The sequence below is a fragment of the Ornithorhynchus anatinus genome, chromosome 15 (assembly GCF_004115215.2).
Source record: "Ornithorhynchus anatinus isolate Pmale09 chromosome 15, mOrnAna1.pri.v4, whole genome shotgun sequence".
Taxonomy (NCBI): domain Eukaryota; kingdom Metazoa; phylum Chordata; class Mammalia; order Monotremata; family Ornithorhynchidae; genus Ornithorhynchus; species Ornithorhynchus anatinus.
The window spans coordinates 17,496,016-17,508,160 of record NC_041742.1 but is presented as its reverse complement, the minus strand read 5'-3'; positions in this window follow the sequence as shown (position 1 = coordinate 17,508,160).

The following is a 12,145-nucleotide window of genomic DNA, read 5'->3' as shown; positions in this document are numbered from 1 at the left end:
TCTGCCGCTTGTCCGCTCTCCGACCTCGGGCAAATCACTTCACCTCTCTGGGCCTCAGTTACCTCATCTATAAAATGGGGATCGTGAGTCTCATGTGGGAACTGGGTCCGATCTGCTTATATCGTGCCTAGGTCAGTGCGTAATTCGGTGCTGACACACAAAACCATCATTATTATTACTATCATCATTTTTATCATTATTATTATCACATTACCGGCAGTATTTAAAATATCACAAGTTTCAGGTTTCCAGAATTTCCCAGAGTTTCTGTTTCGGTATCTAGGAAATGACACTTCAAGAAATAGTAAACCTAAGGCCACTGGAAAGCAAAATGAGGTGAATTTACCATGGCAGGAAAGCCAGTATAAATAACCAGAAACTGTTAGAAATATTCAGGCCTTCAGTCCCCCCTGCTGGTCTCCAGAGGAGACATTGCCGGACTGACTTTTATCCTTGCATCGCGTTGATTTTCGGGAGCTACTTTACCCTCGGGCTGATTTTGTGTCCGAGACTGCAGTTGTCTGTGTCAAGCACCAACAAACCGGTATCGTGCTGATAATGGCAGATGAGCTGGGTATCGGTGACGTAGGATGCTGTGGAAATACCACAATAAGGTGAGGGGGTTTTGCGTATGCTAGCCGCTGTAGAAGGGTTCAAAATATATTTCCAACTTGCATAGAAAGTGGTGGCCACAATCTCCTACCCATAAGAGGGATTCCTACAAATAGGTTCTAATCCCAGCGCTGCCACTTTTTTTTTTAAAGGTACATGTTATGTGTTTACTATGTGCCAGGCACATGGAGCAGGGGTTAGATATGAGATAATCAGGTTGGACAGAGTCCATGCCCCACAAGGGGCTCACAGTATAAAACTCCAGATATGAGATAACTGCGGCCCAGAGAAGTGAAATGACTTTAAGAAGTGAAGGTCACCCGGCAGACGAGTGGCGGATCTGGGATTAGAACCCAGACCCCGCTGACTCGGAGGCCCGGGCTCTATCCACTAGGTCGTGCTGCTTCCACTCGCTTTAGATAGTTGTTCTGCTACTAAATATCTCGATTCACCGAGTTGTGACACTGGTTTTTGGTGCTCTTTGTTCTAAAGTGGGTCGTTTCTATTTGGCACGCTCTGACGTACGGAGAAACACGCCTGTGTGCTCTCTTTCCCTCTCCTCGAAAAGTATGAGTCTGGTCTCCGGTCACTGATCCGTTGCTTAATCCAGATAGCCTCCGCGCTGTAATTTTGCCTGGTTCAATTCAGTTTATTAGTGCCAGAGAGAGGCCTGTTCAGAGACGGACCGCTAGCCCTGGTGTCTGACTAGTTTTAACCGTCGGCATAGGTTTGCGTCGGGTTTTTAAGTGGCCCAAAATGAATCCGCTTTTAATGTTCCATAGGCATGGAAGCCAGCAACAGCAATCAAAAATTGGATTGGCACTAGATTATTAGTTCTCTAAATGAAAACATTGGCTATTTAAAAAATATTTACCAAAACAGCAATTTTTTATGTACATTTTAAGCGCTTACTCTGTGCTAGGCACTGTACTAAGCTCTGGGGTAAATACGAACTAATCAGCTAAAATTGCTTAAAATTGTTAATGGGACATAGCGATCGTCGCGATCATCACATCTATCGATACTCTATAAACAACGGGCCCTGCTTTTGCCAAGAAACTCTAGGGTTTATGTAAATATCCCGTCACTCCCCACCATGAGCATTAGCACAGCCTTGTGGATTGAGCACAGGCCTGGGAGTCAGAAGGATCTGGGTTCTATTTCCGGCTCCGTCACCTCATTATCCATTATCTACCCCAGTACTTAGAACAGTGCCTGGCACTAGTAGGCGCTTAACAAATACCATAAAAAAAAATTCCTTTTCAGTAACCTTAGAGACGAGAATGATATATTCTGATCCCAGCTCTGCCTCGTGCCTGCTGTGTGACTTGGACAAGTCACTTCACTTCTCTGTGCTTCAGTTCCCTCATCTGCAAAAAGGGAATTCCAAACCTGTTCTCTCTCCTACTTAGATGGTGAGACCCATGTGAGATCTGGTTATCTTATGTCTAACCCAGTGCTTTGATTGACTGATGGATCAATCCATCAGGCCATAGGGCAGAGGGCAAAAAAAAATTAGAGATTCAGATTGTCCTTGGTAAGTTCATTAGCTATTCCTAGCACTTTTTTGAAAAAATGACTTGTCCATTAGAACTCCAGTTCTAAGAGGGGCATTATTGATTTTTTGTTTAATAGTATTTGTTAAGCACTAACTCTGTGCCAAGCAATGTACTAAGAGCTGAGGTTTTATCTTTGTTACTATTATTCTTCATTATGTCTAGTCGTTCCTAATTCATAGCGTCTCCATGGATATACTTTCTCCAGAACGTCCTGTCCTCTGCCATAACCCGCAACCTTTCTAACGGTTCTTCCGTTATCGTTGTTATGGTCTGTGTCCATTTAGCTGCCACTCTGCCTCTTCCACGTTTTCCCCGGACTTTTCCTAATTCTTCTCCAGGGAATTAGTCCTTCCGATGATGTGTCCCAAATATGCCAAGTCTAGTCGTTTGGCCTTGTGGGAAATATAAGATAATCGGGTTGGACACAGTCCCTGTCACAAAGGGCTCACAGTCTCAATCTCCATTTTACAGATGAGTTAATTGAAGCACAGAGAAGTGAAGGGACTAGCTCAAGTTCACATAGCAGACAAGTGAGAGACACAATTAGAACCCAGGACCTTTGACTCCCAGGCCCGTGCTCTTTGCACTAGGCCACACCGCTTCTCAATTGATCACATTTTCAGTGGTCTCACTATTGGAGAGGCCGAAGCGTGAGACGGGAACAATCAGTTGTATTTATTGAGCACTTACTGTGTGCATAGGAAGTGTTCAATATAACAGATGTGGTAGACTAGACACACTCTCTACCACAACAAGTTTACAGTCCGGAGCAGTAGACAGACTTTGATATAAACCAATAAAATTACGGATATGTACATTAAGTTCTTGGAGGCCGAGGAGGGTGCAAATCTGAGCACAATCCAGGAGACAACTTTCAAGTGGGTCGAATTCAGCAAAAATTCGCCCAAGTCGTCAACGTGCTCTTCTCTTACCTATTTAGATTGATCTTTTTGATCAAATCAAGACTGAAAAGTCTTACTTTTTCACCTGATGTGCCTTTGCAGTGGGTTAAGCACTCAAAAGCCAGTGACATTAAATAAGGATACTAAGACCCTCTAAGATCTTCCTCTTGTCAAAATAGTATTTTTCCTTAGATAAACATCAAGAAAGGGAAGGGGTGGGTCGGGGGAGGGTGGTCTAAACCTTTAGGATATTAGAATGTCTAAGTGCACTAACTGAAAGGGAGCCAGGAACCAATCAAGCCGAAACCCAGCTTAGTTGACTCCAAGACTTCTTTAAAACAACTAGTGTTTTTCCAGTAAAAAGAGTAAAAGATCAAAAAAGGTGTCACATTGGTCTCCTAGTTGAATAGACCTCCTTTTGCCTCAAATTAGATTAAAAACTGGTGCCAGTTTGCTGAAATCTATGCGCGTCATAGGATTTGATATTGGCTGGATAAAAAAGTTAGTGAAGAAAGGTTATTTCAAAATGTATCCCTGTTCTTAAAAAGTGAATCAGGGCAAACTCATTATACCTCCCTTTCTTACAGTGCATTCTGTTGATTAAAGCTACTGGAATATGGCTTCCAATTACTTTTATTCCTGCTTTCTCTTACAGTACATTCTACTTGATTAAGGTTGTAATTTGATTTTCAGTTACTTTAAACCTTAAATTTAATGCTAATGAAAACCTCGCTTTAATGTACCTCAGACCAACACCCTGAGCACCTTCAAAGCATTATTAAGGTCACGTCTCCTCATTGTAGGCAGCGAATGTGTCCGTTTACTGTTATCTTGTACTCCCCCAAGTGTGTAGTGTGTGCTTTGCGCACAGAAAGTGCGCAATAAATACGACTTAATGAATGAATTGCCTCCAAATGGCCTTCCTTGATTAAACTCTTTTTCCTCTGTAAAAAGTTCTTTTTCATCTTTAAATGGGGATAAAACACTTGTTCTCCCTCTACTTAGACTCTGAACTCCACGTAGGACCCGATTATCTTGTATCTACCCCGATGCTTAGTACATTGCTTGGCCCGTAGTAAGCTATTAATACATACAGTTATTAAGCAGCGTGGCTCAGTGGAAAGAGCCCGGGCTTTGGAGTCAGAGGTCATGAGTTCAAATCCCGCTCTGCCACTTGCCAGCTGTGTGACTGTGGGCAAGTCGCTTCACTTCCCTGTGCCTCAGTTACCTCATCTGTAAAATGGGGATGAAGACTGTGAGCCCCACGTGGGACAACCTGATTCCCCTGTGTCTACCCCAGCGCTTAGAACAGTGCTCTGCACATAGTAAGCGCTTAACAAATACCATCATCATTATTATTATTATTATTACTATAAATTATTGTTATTAATAATATTATATAAGTGCTTGAACCCCATGTAGGATAGGGATTGTGTCCAACCTGATTACCTTTTATCTACTCTAGCATTTAGTAGATTGCTTGATGCACAATAAACACTTTACAAATACAATTATTATTATGAATCATTATTGCTATTAATAACAATACATAATTGCTTGACCTCCACACGGGACAGGGACTGTGTCCAACCTGATTATCTTTTATCAACCCTAGAATTTAATAGTGTTTGGCATAGATTAAGTGTTTATAGAGAAGCAGCCTGGCTCAGGGGAAAGAACCCGGGCTTGGGAGTCAGAGGTTGTGAGTTTTAATCCCGGCTCTGCCACTTGTCAGCTGTGTGACTTTAGGCAAGTCACTTCACTTCTTGGGACCTCAGTTCCCTCATCTGTAAAATGGGGATTAAGACTCTGAGCCCCATCTGGGACAACCAGATAACCTTGTATCTAGCCCAGTGCTTTGCACATAGTAAGTGCTTAACAAATACCATCATCATTATTATTATTAACAGATATAACAATTTTATTATGCTACTTTGCTCACATGAAGCCAAGTTCTACGTAGTGTTCTAGGCAATAGCTTCCAAGCCCTTTCTGTCAAGGCAGATCAGTAACCCCTAGACCTGCTTGTTTCTTCACTGAAATAAGCTTCTGCATTCATCCAGTTAAAAATTTCCTCAACTTCCTGTTGATTCACACCAGAAATATAATTTACTGGATCTGCCACAGTGTATAAAATTGCCCCTTTGTGTTTTTCTAGATAAACAACTGAGAATCTTAGTCTTTCAGTCTGGGTCCTATAAAATTTTATTATGTTTACTAAGTCCAATCAGACAAGTTTATATGGCCCTTACTTAATGGGCCTCCTTCCACTCCAACCTTTTTTTTATGATTCTCCTCCTCTCTGCTAGTAGCCAGCAGGTTTTCTCTCACAGATTCCCTGTTGGGTTGCTGGTCCCACCAGAAGATATGGTGGCTGTTAATTTATTCTATCTGTAATCCATTTATATATCTGCAATTATTTATGATCACATCTGTCTCCGCCTCTAGCCTGTCAGCTCGTTGCGGGCAGGGGATGGATCAGTTTATTGTAGAATTATACTCTCCCAAGTGCTTAGTACAGTGTTCTGCACACAGTGAGCACTCAGTAAATAAAATTGACTAGAAAGGGCTAGGGAGAGCCCATGTTGGCAATACGCAAACTTCACACACAACCTGGAGAATGAAGACAGGGGATATGCAGGTATTGATGATAAAAGTTCCTATTTTATTCAATTACCTCCTTGGGAATGTTGATTAGTTGACTTTTGGTTTGCTCACCAACACTCTAAGATAGAATGCGTTCTAGGAAAGAAGCAAGAGAGTCATGCCCCCTTTAAGTGTGAGGTGAAATGTTTAAAAGAGTTGTCGGGAAGAATCAGACCCTTGTCTCTTTCGTCAGCTAGCCTACCTACTTGGCTTCTTCCCACCACATGAAACAAACAGGCTCTAAGACTTTTTAAAGACTACTCTGGCAAGTGCAGGTTGGGATTGCTCTCTGGAGGTCTCGTGGGGGGAAACAGTTGTAAATGTTTGTGGTGTGAACAGCCATAAATAGATTAAATCCTTGTGTAAACAGGACTGCCAACCAGTTCTGAATTGGTGGGGAATATCTTGAATTTGAGGTACTTTAGTGTATGTTTCTTAAAATAATGAATGTTGCAATAATGCAAGTTTTCCTGCTTTTAATATTGGCAACTTCATAGCTAAGAATAAATGAAAAAGCAAACATTGGAAACCAAGCGACAGAGTTTGCCGTGGATATTAAATTCCCCAAGGGGAGCATAACAGAAGTACACAAATTTCAAGAAGCCTATGTGAAAACAAAAAATTAGCCAAACACTTCTAATGTGGAAGAAAAGAGGGATCTCAGCTAACATGTCATTTCCAAACAACTTCCAACAGAATTCCCTGAAGGGTTTTCTTAATGATCCAAAATGGCATTTCTCACCTTTTTTATTTGTTTCAAAGGTCACCGAAGACATGAGATGGAGGCAGCAGACACAAAAAAACTCCTTTAAGTAGAGTGAATCGAGTGCACAGATTTTATCTACTTACCCTACTGTAACCTCTCACGGTCGCACCTGGAGAGTTTCCCCGTACTCTACCAGTCTCGGCTCCGGGAGGGAGAGTCAAGCGGAGGCGGCCTGTCCATTCCATTCCTAGCTTGGCCAGTGGCTACCGAGTCAAAACTCACCTGTGCTGGCCAGCAGCGGCATGGGAGAGTGTCGAGGGCAGAGACTCGTTTACTGAGAGGAGGAGGGCCTTTTTGATTCTGATTTTTACCTTTTTTTAAAATGGTATTTATGAAGTGCTTATCATGTGCCAGGCACTGTATAGCTGGGCTATATATAAGGTAGTCAAATTACACACAGTTCATGACTCCTTCAGGGCTCAAAGTCTTAATCCTCATTTTACAACTGAGGGAACTGAGGCAAAAAGAAGTGAAGTGACTTGACCAAGGTCACACAAGCAGACAAGGCAGAGTGGAGATTAGAACCCAGATCCTTCTGACTCCTAATGTCATGCTCTATCCACTAAGCCATGCTGTTTCTCTACTTCTTTGTCCATCCTCGCATCAGGCAGCAGAATTTTGTGGCAGAATTTATTATTATTTATTTATGAAGTGCTTCTTACATGCCAGGCACTGTTTTAAGTGCTGAGGTAGACAATTGTGGTATTTGTTAAGCGCTTACTACGTGACAGGCACTGTTCTGAACACTGCGATATCTAATATCGTATCTAATATCGGTTAAGCATTTACTATGTGCCAGGCACTCTGCTAAGGGCTGGAGTAGATACAAGGTAATCAGACTGGATAGAGTCCATGTCCTACATGGGGATCACGGTCTCAATCCCCATTTTGCAGATGAGGTAACTGAGGCACAGAGAAGTGAAGTGACTTGTCCAAGGTCCCACAGCCGGCAAGTAGTGGAGCTGGGATTAGAACCGAGGTCCTTCTAATTTCCAGGCCCCGGGTTTTATCCACCAGGCCACACTGCTTCCCAACTGAACAGAAGTTTTATAAATAAAGATACGTTGAAACGCTGCATTAGAACTGCACTGAAATTAATTTCCAAATCTAAAGTCATAAAAAAGTTTGTGTTGATTACGTACCGACTACCCACGGTCTCGGCACGTTTTTATGTTTTAATCAATTATATTGATTGAATACTTATTATATCTACTAACCTCTAGGGAGAGTACACTTCAATAGTAGATAGGATTCCTTCCCTCAAGGAATTTACATTTTAGCTGGAGGGACAGAGACAAAAAAAAATTACAGATGGAAGTAACAGAGTATAAAAATAAATTTGCATGTGCCTTCGGGTGATGTGTTTTGTTATGGGCTTGGGTTGCTTAGGGCTGCTGAAGTAGCAGATGGTGGGAAAAATGCAAATCATTAGTGTACCTGTATCGTAATTAAAAAAATAGAATCCCCCCCCCCAAAAATACAGCTGCTTTTGTAAAAGAATAATTACTGTAGTTTTTTGTGTAGTTAGTTTAATTGTATCTGCTGCTTTCCTTCGGTAGATGTCACTATAGGACAATGATAAAGGTTTTAAAAAAAATCTTAGCCTGAAGCAAGAAAAACAAAAAAAAAAAACCCTCTCACCATTATGAAGAAAGTTGCCCTGAGGGATCTTGTCCTAAGAAAACAGAGGTTCTCAGTCGATGAATCAATCATATTTATTGAGCGCTTACTCTGCGTACAGCCCTGTACTAAATGCTTGGGAAAGAACAATATAACAGTATACAATATTCTTTTACAAAAGCAACTGGATTTTTGGGGGGGTGTGTGTATATTTTAGGCTAAGGGGCCTAAAATACAGATTCAAAGGAGGAACTAGGAAGGATACTTTGACAGTGGTTGATAATTTTGTTTTAGATGGAATAAGAGCCTGGAGATTTTGTGAAGGCAAAGATGCATTTGCTCAGAGCCTGGAGGGGAGGGAAAGTTTCTTAGAGAGGAATATTGTACAGTTAATATTCGGTTTTCTAGAATGCAGGGGTTGGGTTCTTCGTGAATCTCGTGTTACTGAAAACTTGAGTTATAGTGCAGGGGCTTTAGATCGATGGCGTGTGGGTGTGTTTGTGTGCGCACAACTGCTTTGTCCCACAGTACAACATGTTCTACTCAGGTAGGCCATGTTGCTGGAAAATTGCTCCTTAAATCTGCAACAGAGTCCAATCCACACGTAATAAAAATACATGTCTGGAAGAATCAGTTAATATTTAGTGAGTACTTATTGGATGCACAACACTCTTCTACGTGCTGAGGGAAGCACCTTAGAATTAGTAGACATGATCCCTAATTAGTAGACAGATAATTGCTCCCCCCGACACTTCATAGCTTTACTGAAGTCCCATCTCCTCCAAGAAGCCTTCCCTGACTAAGCCCTCCTCTCCTCTTCTCCCACTCCCTTCTGCATCACCCTGACTTGCTCCTTTTATTGTTGGTATTTGTTAAGCGCTTACTAGGTGCCGAGCACTGTTCTAAGCACTGGGGGAGATACAGGGTCATCAGGTTTTCCCATGTGGGGCTCACGCACTTTTAATCCCCATTTTACAGATGAGGGAACTGAGGCACAGAGAAGTTAAGTGACTTGCCCACAGTCACACAGCTGACAAGTGGCAGAGCTGGGAGTCGAACTCATGACCTCTGACTCCGAAGCCTGTGCTCTTTCCACTGAGCCACGCTGCTTTTATTCATCCCCCCCCTCTCAGCCACACAGCACATTCATATATATCTGTAACTTATTTATTTATATTAATGTCTGTCTGCCCCCTCTAGACTGTGAGCTCATTGTAGGCAGGGAATCTGTCTGCTTGTTGTTGTATTGTACTCTCCCAAGTGCCAAGTGACAAATTTCTTCCTATTCCTTTTAAAATACAGAGACCAAACCTGAACTTCATAGCCTCTAGACTGTAAGCTCCTCTAGATTGTAAACTTTTCATTGGCAGGGACTTTGTTATATTCTCTATTGTAGTCTCCCAAGTCCTTCATTCATTCCATTGTATTTATTGAGCATTTACTATGTGCAGAGCACTGTACTAAGCCCTTGGAATGTACAGTTCAGCAACAGAGAGACAATTCCTGCCCGACAACGGGCTCACAGTCTAAGCGGGGGAGAGATACAACAAGACAAAACAGAGCAAGACAAAACAAGTAGTCTGGCGTAAATATCAAGATAAATAGAATCGTAGATATATACACATCATTAATAAAATTAATAGAGTAATAATATATACCCATATGCACAAATATGCACAGTGTTGTGGGGAGGAGAAGGGGGAAGAGCAGAGGGAGGAAGGGGGGGGAATGGGGAGGGGAGGAGGAGCAGAGGGAAATACAGTGTTCTGCACACAGTAAATGCTCAATAAATATGATTGTTTAATAGCCAACTCACCCACACCTAGTTCATTCACATATAGTTCATTCATTCATAGATATTTGACCTGGATTCTAATCCAGGCCCTGCCACTTGAATGCCGAGTGACCTCGGGCGAGTCACTTAACATCTCTATACCTCATTTCCCACATCTGTAAAATGGGGATTAAAACTGTGAGCCCCAGGTGGGACAGGAACTGCGTCCAGTCCGATTTGCTTGCATCCACCCCAGTGCTTAGCACAGCACCTGGTACCTAGTGAGCCCTAAACAGATACTTATAATAATTATTATGTCAGAAGAAGCCAAACCTTTTTTAAGCCTTTTGGGCTGTATTGTATTTTCCCAGGCACATAGTACAGTGCTGTGCACAGAGTAAGCGCTCAACAAATACCACCTATTGATTGATAACACTATGAAGTCCTAGTCGAGAGGGCCATTTGCTCTAATTTATTTGGTGGAATTTGGTCCATCAGTAAGTCAATCAATTAATGGTATTTACTAAGCTCTTACTGTGTTGAGAGCACTCTGCTAGTCGCTAGACATAATCCCTGCCCACAGTGATTTTACTGAAAGCTCACCTCCGGGAGGCCTTCCCACACTAAGCCCCCCTTTTCCTCAGCTCCCCTTCCCCTCCCTATCGCCCCGACTCCCTCCCTTTGCTTTATCCCCCATAGCACTTGTGTATACAGGTACATAGTTAGAATTCTATTTATATTAATGATGCATAGATATCTAGAATTCTATTTATTTATATTGATGCTATTGATGCCTGTTTACTTGTTTTGATGCTTGTCTCCCCCCTTCGAGACTATGACCCCATTGTGGGCAGGGGTTGTTGCTGAATTGTACTTTCCAAGCCCTTAGTAGAGGGCTCTGCACAGAGCAAGCGCTCAATAAATACGACTGAATGAATGAATTACTCAGAGGTGGAGTCTTGGTCAGTTCCTTTTTACACTGTCTATTTTGGATGATTTCAGATTCCTTCCTAAGCTACTACACCAAACCTCACCCAACAGAAGAGTAGATTTCATGCGGTGTTACAACGAGGCAGCCCCGGGAGTTGTAAGATTCACTCGTTCATTCGGCCATATTCATTGAGCGCTTATGGTGTGCAGAGCACCGAGCTAAACTCTTGGGAGGATACAAACTGAGCAGACACATTCCGTGCCCCCAACGAGCTTACGACAATCCAGCAAAGGTCATTTTTCAACGTACTGAATGCCTAAGGAACCGTCAGCCGAACACTGGTTTTATCCTCCACATGTGCCCAGAGCAAAATCTCACCACGAGTAAGCGTCATCTTCAGATTCAAAGAAGAGCTTTCTGTAAAAATAGAATCTGTTATATGAACAATCCATTATATTTAGAATGTCCCCAATTGCAGGTCAGAGGAGAGGCAATATTAATAGTAATGGGGCTTGCAGAGGCGAAGATGAAATCTGTGGACAGATGAAATGTGGATAAAGAGAACTCCATCTTCCTAAAATTCTACTTATAAGAGCACTGGTCCCAATTGGGGTTTTTCATATGAGGAGGGATGCTGAATGGAAGAAAACCGATGTATTGGGCAAGTTGTAAGGAACTGAGATCAATTGCGGAAGAGAACGGAAGGATGCACGATATTTGGAAGGTTATTTTGAAGAGAAAAGTGAAGTCATCTGTCCTATTTACTGACCAATAGAAGAGAATGAGAAGAATTGAACCCACTTTGCTGCAAGAGAGAGATGAAAAGAGTGCATGGCACATAGTCAGTGCTTAACAAATAATAATAATAATAATGGTATTTGTTAAGCACTGATGATATACCAAGCACTGTTCTAAGCGCTGGGGTAGAGACAGGTCATCAGATGGTCCCACGTGGGGCTCACGGTCTTTATCCCCATTTTACAGGTGAGGTAACTGAGGCCCAGAGAAGTTAAGTGGCTTGCCCAAGGTCACACAGCAGTCAACGTGGCAGAGCTGGGATTAGAACCTAAGTCCTCTGACTCCCAAGCCCGGGCTCTTTCCCCTAAGCCGTGCTGCTTCTCAAATACCTTTATTATTATACAGATAATCATTATACAAATAATAATGAGAAGGAGCATGGCTTAGGGGAAAGAGCCCGGGCTTGGGAGTCAGAGGATGTGGGTTCTAATCCTGGCTCTGTCACTTGGCAGCTGTGTGACTTGGGGCAAGCCGCTTAACTTCTCTGTGCCTCAGGGACCTCACCTGTAAAATGGGGGTGAAGACTGTGAGCCCCAC